The sequence below is a fragment of the Urocitellus parryii genome, chromosome 6 (assembly GCF_045843805.1).
Source record: "Urocitellus parryii isolate mUroPar1 chromosome 6, mUroPar1.hap1, whole genome shotgun sequence".
Lineage (NCBI taxonomy): Eukaryota > Metazoa > Chordata > Mammalia > Rodentia > Sciuridae > Urocitellus > Urocitellus parryii.
In genome coordinates, this window is record NC_135536.1 from 110083270 (window position 1) to 110098041 (window position 14772).

At 38.0% G+C, this 14772-nt stretch overlaps 1 protein-coding gene across 1 annotated transcript in view; it reads right to left on the reverse strand.

Annotated features, from left to right (window-relative positions):
- Dennd4a (DENN domain containing 4A) overlaps positions 1-8997 on the reverse strand; it is a 105246-nt gene extending 96249 nt beyond the window's left edge. Inside the window, exon 1 of the mRNA XM_026384803.2 lies at positions 8743-8997. The gene's annotated coding sequence lies outside the window, so the exon portion shown is untranslated. The remainder of the gene's footprint in view (positions 1-8742) is intronic.
- Between the last annotated feature and the right edge of the window lie 5775 nt (positions 8998-14772).

Genomic DNA, 14772 nt, shown 5'->3' on the forward strand with positions numbered 1-14772 from the left:
GCCCCAATACCACACATACACAAGGTTAATGGAATAAAGAGGTGGCCCACACCTATAATCCCAGCAGCTCGGGAGTCCTTATCTGTCAAGTGTTATGTCCTAAGAGAGGACTCCCCTAACAACTTTCTTGAGGACTCTTTTTCATTCTCTCAATCACCCTGTTTCCCTCTATAATACTTACCACTCTTTGAGCTCTTCTTGTTATTTACAGGTAATATATCAAAGTGATTAAGAGGGCAGGCTCCACAATCAGACTGGCTGCATTTAAATTATAGCTGTCACTTACTAGCTGTGTGACCTTATATAAATTGTTTAACCACAAAGTGTCTAATTTCCTCATTTTTAAAATGGACAAAATAGTCAGGTGCAGTGGTGCCTGCCTGAAATCCCAACTACTGAGGAGGCTGAAGCAGGAAGATCACAAGTTTGAGGCAAGCCTGGGCAACTTAGTGAGACCCTGTCTCAAAAGATATAAAATAAAAGGGGAGCTGGAAATATAGCTCAGTGGGAGTGTGTCCTGGATTCACTCCTTAGTACTGAAAAAATATACACACACACATAAGACAAAATAATGAAGTATTTAATTCACAGACTACTTAGGAGAGTTAAATGAGCTAGTACATAGAACGTTATTAAAAGAATACAGCTCTCAGTCCAGGGTTGTAGCTCAGTGATACAGCACTTGCCTAGCATGCATGAGGCAATAGTTCAGTTCTCAGCACCACATAAAAATGAGTAAATAAAAAATAAAGGCCCATCAACAACTTAAAAAATATTTTAAAAATACAGCTCTCAAATAATATTCTCTATTTGTTTACTTACAATGGTCTTACTGATCCACTAAATGGCATATCTCAATATGTACTACTAAATACATCTGAAGCAATAATTTGGTCTATATCTAAAGAAGTAAACTAACAACCAAATAAAGGAATACTATTCTGACTAAACCTCCTCAAGAAATACTGCTTTCAGGGCTGGGGCTTAGCTCAGTAGCAGAACACTTGCCCAGCATATGTGAGGCACTGGGTTCGATCCTTAGCATCACATAAAAATCAACAAATAAAATAAAGGCATTTGGTCCATTTACAACTATAAAAAAATTTTAAAAAGAAAGAAATACCACTTTCATGAAAGGAACTGCTTTTGCCACAAAAGTCATAAAAAGAAAATCATACAAACCTATAATTAAACGAGGAAACTATTTTAAAGTTTTATGTGTAATTATTATGTAATTTACACCAATTTATAAAAATAAAATTTAAAAATGGAGGATAAGGAGAAAAGGTTCTAACCTAAGTATCTTTGGGAAACAATGTTTTGACTAGAAACACTAAGGCTAAAGACAAAAGTAACTATAACAATAAATACTGCTCTCGGTGTTAAAGTCAATTTTCACAGAGATACAGATTAACAATTCTGCTATATATGTATATTTGGATTGAACAAAGAAGTAAATGGATGTCAAATGGTGAGAATCAGGTCTCTAGTTTTTGGAGGGGGGTATATGGATAAGCAAGGAGACAAAGCTAGAATAAACCATGTGTTAGTGAATTAGTCAAAGATGTTAGCATGAACTCATATTCTGCTTAAATGTAGACAAACAAAAATAGTTCTGTTAGCATATATGTTAATATACATACATGTATTTTATAAGTCCATGCACTATGAAGGCCTACCAATAGTAATAAGCATGTCTAGTACCCAGAACCTATCATCCTCCAATAAAAGGAACAAGGGATCCTTAGGAGAAGGCTGATGCTAGGGCTGGAGCAGGGAATATACAAGACGGGCACTGGAGCAACTTATAATGCAAGCAAAACGATGGGTTATGTCCTGTTGGTCACAGGAGCCAATCTGAAAGGGGTGAAACAAACTGAGCAACACAATAAATGAGGGAGTGGAGGAAAATTTCTCAATAGAAGAATTACAAATAATTTTACAAATTAAAGGAGTCCTCAATAAGGTAATGCCTAATTTTCAGGGTTTGGGCTATACTTGGTGACTTGTTTCTAAAAAGTAGACTATGAGAAAACCTTACAGTAGAGAATCCTGTACTACTGCAGTGTAGTGGTTAATCTGAATTGTCAACTTCATTGGATTAAGAGATGTCAAGGATTAAATACTTATGGGTGTGTGGGTGAGGGTGTGTCTAGGAATGATTGGCATGTAGGATAGCCAACTGAAAATGGAGACCCTCCCTAAGTGTGGGCAGCACCATCCAATAAGATGATGGCTTAGATGGAATAAAAGTTGGAAGACAAGGAAGCATCAGCCTACGCAAGCTTGATTCTTCTTCATCATGGTTCTCGATTGCTGCTGAGATCATCTGAAGATATGGGACTCTTGTTTCTTCACTCTTCCAAAGTGGACTCTCCAGTGATTCTCCAGAAGCCTTTGGTCTAGGATAGCACCGTTGATCCCTCTTGTTCTGGGGCTTCAGCCTCTTGGACTGTGCAACTACTGGTTCTTCCAGCTCTCCAGTCTGCAGAAGCCATCATGAACTATCCAGCTTCTGGTCAAGTAAGCCAACCTAATAAAAGTCACCTTTTTATAATTATTCAGCAAGAATAATTATAAAGAAATTCAGCAAGATTATCCAGCAATATTAATGACAGCCCTTATTGCTAGTATTTACTTTTGAAATTATGCAATGAAATTTCCACTTTATCTCTGTGGTTATCCTTCCCCAAATCCAAAATTCCAGTCTAATGATGAAAAAAACATCAGACGAACCAAAATGAAGGGCATTCCACAAAATACCTGGCTGTATCTGCTATAGTTTAGATCTTGAATATCTCCCAAAGGCCAGTGTGTTGAAGTCTTGACCATGGCATTACAAGACATAGTGGAAAAAATTTGGACACTGAGGGAGTGCCCTTGAAGGAGCTAGAGACCCCAGTGGCTCGTCTTCCTCTTTGTCTCTCCAGCTACTCTAAAGTGAGCAGCTATGCTCTATCACACACTCCTCACCATGACAGTGCTGCTTTGCACAGGCTCCAAGTCAACAGGGTCAGTTGACCAAGGACTGAAATCTCTGAAATTATGAGCCAAAATAAACCAGGCTGATCTTAGTTCTCTCAGTCATATATAGTGGCCGAGCAAAAACAGAAATACAATGAGTACTATGTAAAATCATCTTGCCATTGATTAAAAGTTTATAATATTGCGGATAAAAGTGTCTGTCAGTCATTTCATCTGTTTACATTTTGATTCCTTAATAAGGAAGCAATAGGAAGAGAAAATTCTCCCCTAAGCAGGAGGCCTCTTGAATTTTGGACTAACAAGTAATATTGATCATATTAATAAAATTCTACCTGGATTTTGAAGTCAACAAATTTTAAGTAATTTTCGGTAAAATATATTTTCAGTACATTACTGAAATACTTCCTCAGTCTTAGAAAGACTGTAACTATACCTATTTTGAGAAAGCACATTAGAAAGTTCACTATCAACAATATATTAAGGTTTAAAATTATAATAACTTAGGTCTGCACTGGTAATTGTTCCAAGAGATTTGAAGACCTCAAAAAACAAATAAAAAACAAGCTTCCTTAACATTTATAACTATGCTGAAAAAAATCTTAAAATTTAAGAAAAAAGGCAGCTCAACAGAAAATGTGCAAATCACTGAAGAGATAACCAAAAATACTAAAAGATGAAAAAAAGGACAAAAATGAAATGCCATTTTAATACCATTCAGACTGGCAAAAATCAGAGTCTGACAACACTAACTGCTGGCAAGGATATGGAGAGACATTGTTTGCCAATATCCTATAAATATCTTATAAAGGGAAAGATACTTCTACCCTAGAACCCAGCAATATGACAACCAAGTATATGACCTAGAGATATTCTGGCATGTTGCTTCAAGAGATGTGGTGACATTAATGAGGCAAAGTTTATAATAGGTAAAAAAAAAAAAAAAATGAAAACAATTTAATACTCATTAATAGGGGAAATGATAAAATGAGTATATTAATTCAATGGAACACTGCACAACAATGAAAATAATTAACTGGACCTACAATATCAACAACAATTCATATCAACAAATATGCATTCCATGATACAATCATATTAACAGCTACTTAAACTTATCAGCACATTAAAAAAAAGTGCCAGGCACAATTTTGAGCACCTTTTGCAAATAAACTTATTTAATTTTTACAACAAACTTATGAAATTGACAATTCCGTTAGCCCTACTTGATAGATGAAGACATCGCAGCATGTAAAGATTAAATAACTTATCTAACATCATGAAACTTTTAAGTAAGCAGAGTCAAGATTTAAAACAAGGAAGTATGGTTCCAAAGCCAATACTTTTTAAAAGCACCCAAAGCAATGCCATATATTGTTCATACATATAGTTTATGAACTGGGAGGGAAGAAGGAGAGAGATGAAACTGGGAAGAAAGTCTAACTTCACTGAAGTATAAAGTTCTACACTGCTATTTTAGAATTCAGTGTGGTGACTATGACATAGATCTTTTTATATTAAAATGTATCTGAAGCCAAAATGAAAATGTTAACATTTTTATATGTGGGTATGGGTGTATACTACATATTTTGGTAATTTACTTTAAAGTTTTTCAAAAATAAAAATGTCTCATCTACAAAACAATATTACAATAAAAACAAAAACAAATTTAAGGAATTTAAGCGGGGCACAGTGGCCCATGCCTGTAATCCCTGCTACTTGGAAGGCTCAGGCAGGAGGATCACAAGATTGAGGCCAACCTTGAGAACTTAAGAGGAATCCTGTACAAAATTAAAAAATTAAAAGGTCTGGGGATGTAGCTTAGCAGTAGAACACCCTTGGGTTCACTCCTCAGTACTGCAGCTTTTACTCAAAACAAAAATAGTTAAACTGTGAGTTTACATATGCATATAAACTTTTAACATAAATATGGAAAATGAATTTTCACACTGATCAGAAGGGAAAAACTTTAGCAAAGTGACCCAGAAATTGTTATCTCTTACTTAGTATACTTATTCATTTTGATGACTCACTATTTTTAGTGAAAATAGAGTATAGAACTAATAGAAAAACTCCCATGATATCTTTCTTTTTTCTGGGTACTTTGTCTCTTTTATTTTTTCTCTTGTTTATGATTTTCAACTGAAGGAAGTAAGAAAAAGGAACCAAGAAAGTCTCACACATTTAAAAAAAATAACAACCATAGATATAAATACAGCCTTTCAGAATACAAGATTCCCCAACATAAAGTCAAGTAATGTTTCAAAAATTCATTTTTATATTGTTTGTCTAGGAACTCAATACATTTTCCCACTAATGAAGTTACCAGAGGATATGAACACCAGGAAAAGATACTACCTTAATATTAGCAGTGAAATTGGAAAAGCAAAGTATTCGTTGTGTGCTGATGGCTCATAAAGAAAAAAAGCATTCTCAGGCAAAGTTTGAAGGCTAAAATCATGTTTCATTCACCTTTGTATCCTCAGTCACTAGCAAAATATTGGGATCTCATAAACATCCCAAAACCATTGCCTAATAACTGATGAAGTAATGAGGAAAGACTGGGAAGAGAAGTTCATCAATAGGTGGCACTGTCAACAAGAACAGTTTGGTGTAGGAAGCAAACAGAAAAGGTTGGAGAAAAGCAATGTGCAAATAGTGCAAAACATCTACATATGTAAAACTTAAACAATGTTGGTACTGGTAATTAGAGCAATGCCTTTATCTAAATTATCACCTGTTTCTAGTATTGTGTACTACAAATACACACCATATTTTGGGTTGATTCTGATTCCAATGAATCATAAGATAGTTTCCTTGTTGGAACAATGGTTATTTGGAATTTCAGTATTTCCCCTCATAACCCTTAAAAAATATTCTAATGTCATTTTGTAATTATAAAAGTAATAATTGGCCAGGCACAGTGGTTCAGGCCTGTAATCCCAGTGGCTCTGCTTGGTAGGATGAGGCAGGAATTCAAAGCCAGCCTCAGCAAGAGCAAGGCGCTAAGCACTCAGTGAGACCCTGTCACTGAATAAAATACAAAATAGGGCTGGCCATGTGGCTCAGTAGTCGAGTGCCCCTGAGTTCAATCCCTGGTACCTGGCCCCCACCACCCCAAAAGTAATAATTGTTCAGAAGTGAGAAAAAAATATTAATAGCAAAATTACCTTTAATCCTGTCATCCCAGAGACAATAACTGTTAATATTTTATGTATTTCCTGCCAAGCCTTTTAGACATTTACATGTGGTATGTTATAAATATTATATTTCTTTATATTATGATTTTCCTCTCAACATTGTACTTTTTCATGTCAGTAAATGTTTTTTAAAATGATATCTAGTAGCCAGATCCACCACATAGATTATCTTAAATTTCACCATTTCCATACTATATTTTGACTGTTCAATTTTTTTGCTATTATAATAACACCCTATGTAAATTAATACGTTATTAAATGTAAAGTGCTACACTGGCCTTTTAGAATTCAAAGTAAAATTATGGTAAATGTGACTAGGCTCCCATAAAAACCCCTACCATAAATTCTCCTGAACAATAAACAATCAATCGAGGGCACTAAAAAATAGACAAATAAGAAAGGAAAAAAATTCACTACTTTTATCTTTATCCATTCTCTTCTTCTACCTCTGATATGAAAGAGAAAAGTCCTACAAAGATAAGTCTCTGACATTAGAGATTAATAGCAAGTCAATTTTCCTGCTAGAACAACTTACATTTTCCACTTAGAATGAGCTTTTAAGTAAGAAAGCACAAGATTATAATATAATGAACATTTCTGTTTCTGAAATAAGCATGATGCTTGGAAAAATTCTGCAAACAATAAAAGATAACATAACCAATAATCACACAACAGGAAAATAAGTTTTTTCCTAATACTCTGCCATAATTTTTATTATTTTTTAATGAACTAATAAATGTTTCTTTTTAAAAAATATCCTTCCAATTATACTAAATATTATTTAGGTTGTCAGAAACAGGACAATAGTTCCAGAAACTTAAGAATCAATAACTATTTAAGCCAGTGGTAATTCATGTGGAAAAGTTCAAAACAAATCACATCAGCTTCCTTCCTCTCCTAAATGAACAGAAAATTTATACTGTGCTTCACCAATTTTTAAAAATGTAAAATTGTGTACACAGTTTAAAACTCAAGGCAAATTTTATTCATTTGTTCACAATATCGGGCTGATGTCAAGATAATCAACTTCTCTAATAAGTGCATTCTTATAAAATCACACAGTGAAGTAGGTCTGTGTTTAAACATTCAGAAAAAGAAAATTATGTAACGTATATCACAGATACTGATATACTACTCTGGACTCCTTTCTGAGAACTCTGACTCAAAGGGAAATTGTAAAAATGAATTAAAAATTACCCCAAAATGTTTACTTCTCCCCAAAACAAAGTTCCCATAAAAGAGGCCAAATACAGTCTTTCATTATAAGTTCAAACAGGGTTCAAATAGCTCAGAATTCTGTATACTTTTTAATTTTCAGAAGCTGAATCCCAGATCTACTATAAACATAAACTGAATTAACTTACCCAAGAGTTCTTATTATTCAATGTTATATCCCCCAGAGACTACTTTTTATAATAATCTTAAATGCACTACAATAGATTACTGTAACCTGGGCTACACTGTTTACAGGTGTCTCAGTCTCCTTTCCCCAAGGAGGGAAGAGGTGGAAGAGGGTAGGCCAAAATCAGAATGAGGCTATATACATACCAAATAAGAGCTTGTAATTTTATGAGATTGCTTCTTTTATACTAGGGTTATTCTTTTCATTAATGTATAATACATTTTAAAGAATAACATATTCACAGACTAATACAATTTCTGCCCTCAGGAGTCTCTAACTGGCTGACACGCGTTTTCTCCTCAAATAAATGCATGCCTGTTGCCTGATGCCTGTCCTGCTGTTGCAAACAAGACATAACTGTCCTATAAGACAAAAACCCTTCTCTAAGGCTCCTAGGCGTAACCATACGTTTGAATTAAAAGCACCCTGGAACAACAAAAATCGTCCGGCACGTCTGTCGTTTAAAAGCACCATAACGAAAAGCTGTCGCTGCGACCCAATTTTAGGTCACAAGCCTTTTTCTTTTTTCTCCTCCCCTCATAAAGCGATAAACTTTAAAGGTAACGATAATAACCGAATCGCCCACCCCACCCCCACCGCCCCGCAAAAAAAAAAAAAAAAAAAAGATTGAAAAACCTGGCCAACTTGGACGCTGGCCGGGCTCACGCGGAACCGGCGCCCGCGGGCCGGGGAAAGCTGGGCAGACCACCAGGAGGAAAAGGCGGGACCCGGGCTCCCCAGGCTCACCCTCTGCGCGTGTTTAAAATACAGAGCAGGTGGGATTCCGGGAAGCCACCTCCGACTTACGTAACGAGCTTGTCAAAATCCAGCTCCAGGACCTCCCCCTCCCCGCCCCCACCACCCAAACAACAACAGCCCCAGGCCAGCCCCTAATAGAAAATCTGGAATGAAAACACCGGAGCCCCCCACGCGTCCGACGCAGAGACGCCCGCGCTACATTCGGCACCGCCGCGCCTTCTCCGGGCGCACGGAGCCCACGGAGGACGGCCCGGATTCCAGGAGCCGGGGCGGAGGTCGCGGCCATCCGTGCCGCCTCCCGAGTCCCACCGCCAGAGTCCCGCGCCCCCGGCTGTCACCTTTCGGGGCCGTGACAGCTCTACAAGCCACCGCTGCCCGCGTAGCTGTCCCCTCACTCACCTCCCCGCTGGCCCCAGCGCAAGCAGCGGGTCAAGCTTAGAGAGCGGCGCCAGATCCCTCACGCACGGCGGCGGGACACGAGGGGCTGAATACCGCGGCGCTCTGAGCCCGCTTAGCTCATCCCCAGCCCAGCGCTCCGCCCTGCGCGGCACCCCCGCCCGCCCAGGCCTGCCGTCTCAGTCAGACGGGACTCCCCCTCCCCTCGCGGTCGCGGCTGCCTCCGCCTCCTTCTTCAGCTCCAGCCGCGGCAGCCGCCGCAACCGGCGCCATCTTGGTAGTGACGGAAAGGGCGGGGGCGGGCATCGAGCCCTCGAACACCAATCACAGGCCGAATTTGGCCCGAGGGCGCAGGGGGGGGCCGGGTTGGAGGTACGAGGTCCTAGCGCCTTCTTGGAAAGGGGCGGAGAAGGTGGGTGGGGCTGGGCCGTGCTGGCTCGTGACGCGCGGTGTAAATGGGGAATCGCACTGTGGTTTCCCCCTCTAGTCGGGAGATCCCGAGCCCCGGGCGGGCGTGGGTGAGGAATACAGTGCTTCCCCTTTTGCCACCTTTTGCCCCTTTTGCTCAAGGCTCCAGCTCGCGCCAACCGACCTGGCTCTTCCTCCCTGGCACTCCCAGGAGTCCTTGCCTAGCCAGAGCGCGGGGCGTCTGTCTGAGATGCGGCTTCTCCGCCTAGGGCACTCAGATTCTGCAGGAAACCCCCTTAGGGGTTAGCAACCACCTAGTAGGTTTCGGACCCAAGATAGCAGGCCAGGTAAAATGGGGAACTTAGGGGGGTTCTCCGAAAACTACGTTGATAAAACGCCTATTGTTGACTGAAGGGGTGTCCATTACATTGATAAATTGGATATGGCCTACTTAAACCTGACCATGGCTCCACCATTAATGGCTGTGGGCAAGTTGCCTCTGAAAAATGAGTATAATAAAGGTCGATAAACCCTACAGGATTACTCTGAGCGTTAAATTCTGTAGTACATGTGAACTGCTTAGCATAATGCCCAAAAGTACTCAATAAATGTTAGATAATATTCCAAGGACAAATGAAAGAAGAAATGGGACCTTAAAAATCCCTCTTGTTTCCAGTCAATTTATGCAAAACAGGCGTTCATCCTTTTTACCAACTCTACAGTTTTACTTTCTCCCTCCTTTCTTCCATTGTAGACAGTCAACAAACATTCACTGAAAGTCAAGCATTGGGGACACAATGGTGAGGGAATCAAAAAAATCTGCCTTCAGCAAGTTGCAGTCTAGTGGGAGAAGATCAAACAATAAATGAATACATTTGGAGGGGAAACATACCATAAGGTTATGAAAAGAATTCTGGAATAGTAAATAACAGGATGGTTTTAAAAACTACAGTGATGAAGGGAAGGCCCATCAGACACAAGAGAACCAATAATGGGAGAAAGGCCCTGGGAAATGTTTACGACAGAGGGAAGGACTGTGTAAAGAACTTGCAAAAGGAAGCAGCTTGGCTGTTAGAACTGAGTAGAATTCATGGTGCTGGGGAAATCTTTTTGGCATGGAGAAGCCTAGCCTGAGACTGGAGAGGGAGGGAGGGCTCAGTCCTACAAGGCCTAGGAAAATAGAAACAAGATTGGGTTTTATTCTAATTGTAAGCAAAAGCCATTAAAAGGTTTTAATTACAAAGCAAGGGAGTGGGGAACACTGATGTTTGCAATATGACATCTGTGTTTATATTTCAGGCAATATATGGACCAAAGAACTGAATTTAAAGTTAAGAAAATTAAAAAAAATCTGAGGTTGAACTTCTTCAACACCAAGTTGGCCAGATGATGTATTTTAATCTTCAGTTCATTGTTGTTAAAAAAAAAAAAAATGTGAGCATCACATAACTTTGTGCACAATAAACAGTATTTTCACTGAAAATTATTACATAATTTGTTTCTAAAAGTTTTGTATGTCTTGTTGGTATAATGTATAGTTGCCTATACAAATCGATTTTTTTTATTGATTGCTAATAACAATCCAAATCAATCATTCTTAGTCATTTTTTGCACAATGTGCTACTTGGAGAAAGAATATGGACTAATGTTAATACGTAATTTTTCAATACTATAGTTCCTTATTTATTTATTTATTTATTGGTAGTAGAGATTGAACCAAGGGGTGCTTTCCCAATGAGTCATATCCCCAGCCTTTTGTGTTTTTGACTTTGAGAAAGGGTATCACTAAGTTGCTTAGGGCCTTGCTAAATTGCTGAGGCTGGCCTAGAACTTGCAATCCTGCTGCCACAGCTTCCCGAGTCACTGGGATTATAGGCCTGCACCACAACAGCTGGCTTAATTTTTTTAAAAGTGCTTAGCTTTGCATTTTCTAATAAAATACAAGACATGAATTTATTTTATTTTATTGTGATAAAATACATACAAATTAAATTTACCATTTTAACCATTTTTAAATGTATTGTTCAGTGGCATTAAGTATATTCACGTTGTGGTCCTCACCATTGTCCATGTCCAGAAGATTTTCATCATCCCAAACTAAAACTTTATATCCACTGAATTATAACTTCTCATTCTCCCATACCCCCAACTCCTAAACTACTATTTTACTTTATAAGACATTAATTTTTTTAAGGTATCTGGCAAGTCTTTTCCTCACACTCACAAAATAGGTACATAGGTTTCAGTAGGTTTTTTTACTTAAGCTGGAGATTTCAAAGAACCATGTAAGTTTAGAAGCTACCACCCAAGAAATAAGGATTAATGTAAGTTTTTAGCTCAGATGGTTACCCATAATACTAATAAAGAATACTAATATATTACCAATTAATTTTTACACTGAAAAGTGTGTTCCATAATCATGAACTGTACTCTCTAGTCTCTAAATGTATGCTCTAAAATGGCTCAGACAACAATCTGCCCCTCCTTTTGTGTACTGCTATAAATGCTTATCTTATTAACGCTATTAATTTTCATTTAAAAAAGATTCTGACTCTGTAGATTTAATTTTAAAAATCACTCTTCAGTGAAGGATGGATTGGAAAAAAGTAAGAGAAGGAGATAAATTTTTGTCACTTTTATATAACCAAGCATTCTATAAGGGAATGAAGATCAAAATTTTTAACTGTGTTAAACAAAAAGTTTAATCTCCTTACCCTTCTGGCTGCCAATGTCAGCTACAATGTTTTTATCCCCAGTGGAAGAACATGGCTATTGGCCAGTCAGTGACTGCTAGGGAGGGTTTATAATATAAAAGGGCACAAGGAAACTTTTGAGGGTGATGGATTATTCACTACCTTGATTGTGGTGATGGGTTCACAGGTATATACATATATCAAACTTATTATGTTGCAATTTTAAGAAGGAGAATTGCAAGTTTGAGGTCAGCCTCAGCAACTTAGCCAGACCCTGTCTCAAAATAAAAAGGACAAGGGATGTGGTTAGTGAAGCACCCCTGGGTTCAATACCCAGTACCAAAAAAAAAAAAAAAAATTGCATTCTCTAAATATGTGCAGTTCTCTATTTCAATTATGTGTCAATAAAACTCTTTTTTTTTTTTTTTTTTTAGAGTGAGAGAGGAGAGAGAGAGAGAGAGAGAGAGACAGAGAGAGAGAATTTTTAATATTTATTTTTTAGTTCTCGGCAGACACAACATCTTTGTTGGTATGTGGTGCTGAGGATCGAACCCGGGCCGCACGCATGCCAGGCGAGCGCACTACCGCTTGAGCCACATCCCCAGCCCCTCAATAAAACTCTTTAAAAAAAGTTTTTTAATGTCAAATTGGTAACTCCTATTCCCTCCCCCTTAAAAACAGATTAAGCCTTTTATTGGTTTTAAATATTGCTAGATCTGTGGGTTAATTCTTTTTAAAAAAATACTTTTTAGTTGTAAATAGGCACAATACCTTTATTTTTATTCATTTATTTTTATGTGGTACTGGATCGAACCCAGAGCCTCACATGTGCTAGGCAAGTGCTCTACCACTGAGCCACAATCCCAGTCCCAGTCAATTCTTTTTTGAGGACTAGTTTGGCATATTAAAATTTTTGACTAGCAGCAAAGAGCACTCAGTTGGAAATATACACATTTATATATAAATATTCACCTACATTACAGAATATTAGTGAAAATGCTATAGGCAAATAGTTGCAAGAATAGCTTACAGAATGGGATTCTAAAAAGTTTCAAAATTCTTCAAAAGTTGGTTTGAAGTATTTTTATCAAAGAAAATCACTTCTGAGCAAATATTATTTAAAAGCAGTAGAAAAGCAATAGGGAAAATTTTTTATTTTTAAGTACCTCTGAGTTTTGGGGGGTTTTTTTGAGAGATAATTTTTTAATATTTATTTTTTTCGGTGGACATAACGTCTTTATTTTATTTTCATGTGGTGCTGAGGATCCACCCCAACACCCCTCGCATGCCAGGCGAGCGTGTTACCGCTTGAGCCACATCCCCAGTCCCTACCTCTTAGTTTTAACTGTCATATCCTGAGTCCTCTCAACATCCCAGGCATTTGTGACTAAGGTCACAGCTAAATAAACTTGAGCCTTAAATGTGACTTGGGCAAGAGATTCTAACAATGTAGACATAAGCCAAATAGAAAAATGTGGCTTATAAATTTGAGTCCCATGCCATGCCCTTCCTGAAATGATGTCATCTTTTACACCTGGAACTCTGGCTCTTTCTTAGGAATTATTTTAAAACATTATAGTTCCAGTGTTGCATGAGGGAAAACTATGAGACCAGTAACCATTTATAGTACTGGAAGCTCACGTTTTATAGTCCAGTTCTCTCCACCTGTTAAGTCTAGGTACCTTAATTGCTATGCCAGATGTTTTCCACATCTGTAAATGAAAACATGGAGCCTTAAAGTAGTCCTTGATATCTATGCTACAGGGCTTCCTCAGGGGTGAAAAAACCTTCCATCAGAAATTTATGAGCTTTTAGAAACTCTCTGGATACGTCCCAAGTAGAGCACGTGTTGCCAAATTGCATTCATTGTAAAACGGTGTTCGAGTGATATTGCAATGTATTTAATCCACAAATGGAAATCGATCAGCAGTGTGGTTAAAAGACAAATCTGGCTAAATTCTTTTTGAAAGACAATTTGCCTGAACAACTTTCAAGAATAATAGTAAGAACTATCATATTAACAATGACAAATTTTAAACCTGGTACTTGAGAGGAATGACCAAGGACAGGATTGCTGCAGTCCAGGCCACTGTTGTCTCTGCCCTTTGGTGGCCATCTGAGGAGTCATCTTTGACTCAGCACTTTTTCACAACTTTGAAAATTATCACTTCTCAACATTCTCCTCAAGTTGGTAATTTTACCTCTTTCAACATTTCCTTATAAATTCTAATTTTTACTTCTCAAATTATCTGCAAAAGAAAGTCATTTTAAAATAATGTACCAACTGTCATTGTCCACAGTCAAGTGGGCCTCCTGACTTTCTTCAAGTGGTAAGATGATATTTTCATAACTTTTCACAAATTCACTTCAGTCTGCATTTATGCACCAAAAATTGTGCTGGGTACAGAAGGAGCACAATGATAAAAAAGCACATATGAGAGACAGAAGGCTTCCTGACATCTAACTTTAATAAAAGTGAGACTGTGACAAGTTCTACACCAGACAAACTCATTGCTGTGGGAGCCCAGAGGATTTGATTCTCATGAGGACTGAAGGTGAAATACAGATGACTTTGGAACCAATCCTGAGACAATGTAGACTTTCTATAAAAGGAGAGGAAATCATTGTTTGGGGTTGGAGTTGGGGGGTAAGGCTGATACAAGGCAGGAAAAGCTTTTTTAAATTTTTTTCTTCAAATCTTTTTAACAGATGTAACAGATGAAAGAGGTGCTCATAAATTGTTGCAGTGCTTTGACTCTCTGGGAGTGGCCAAAGATTCAAATAATTTGGAAGGATGAATATCTGTGCTGACTTGCAGGAAATATGAGTCAGATTTTCTCATCTACTCAGCTCTGTAGGTACAGCCTGGATATTTGAAAACAGAAAGCCAAACAGATCAGACACTATAAGTCTTTTCTTTTTGTTGATTGGC